This window comes from Formica exsecta, unplaced genomic scaffold (genome assembly GCF_003651465.1).
Source record: "Formica exsecta isolate Colony F162 unplaced genomic scaffold, ASM365146v1 scaffold1184, whole genome shotgun sequence".
Classification (NCBI taxonomy): Eukaryota; Metazoa; Arthropoda; class Insecta; order Hymenoptera; family Formicidae; genus Formica; species Formica exsecta.
The window spans coordinates 32,358-33,327 of NW_021848524.1; positions in this window are offsets into that span (position 1 = coordinate 32,358).

Sequence of the window (970 nt, forward strand, 5' to 3'; positions counted from 1 at the left end):
GAACGCATTAGACTTACTTAGATATACATAGATCAAATATTTCGGTCTTAAATTAGACCCTCCTCAGTGATATTATAGTCAAATTATTAAAACAAAAATTAAAATAATTAATAAATAAAATGCATAAAATAAATACGAGTCCGCAGATAGTCGCAAAATGATAAAAACGAGAAAGTACAATCAAGTCGTGGTTGTAAGATAATGTTTTTGGATAAAATCGGTACATCGTCACATAACAGTCAAACCAAGATAAGTCGCAAGATGCATGTGCAAGATGCACTGACGATTACTCCTCGACATTTTGATCATGAAGAATGTAATATCGTGCAGTGCGGATGGTCTATGTAGCAAATTATTTAATGGAAGTATTTAACCATAGTATGAGGACTGAAGAAAGTCTAATTCAAGACCGAAACGTTTCATCTATATATATCTAAGTGTAATGCGTTCTAAATGGTTATAAATACGCAGATTCACTTTATAACTTGCGCCGGCTCTGTTAGCTCTTTCTATTATTGTATGAATTATCTATAAAAATTACGAATATAAAGAACATACCTCTCTCTCTGTGTTCTTCTTATCTCTCTGTGTCCTTATTCTTATCTCTCTTTTCTCTCTTTTTGTTTTCTTTATCTTCTTTAATAATTCCTTCACAAAAAAGGATTTCGTAATACAAGCTTCGTCTTCAAAATCAAATGAAATTTAACCGCAAACTGTCAAACGTTTCGTTACGACTTGGCTATGATAGCCATACATGCGACACGAAGCGCGCCGCGACGCGAACTTCGAGAGAACCAATCAGCATCGCGGAAAAGAGGCCTCAATACTTCGATACAAATTGAATTCACTCAAAATTATCATGCCTTTTTTAGAGAGGGAATTTCGTGAATGTGAGAGTGAGAGGAAACAATGTCGAGTCGCTTCGATATATCTCGATCTCCGTGGATGCAACAATATATATATATATATA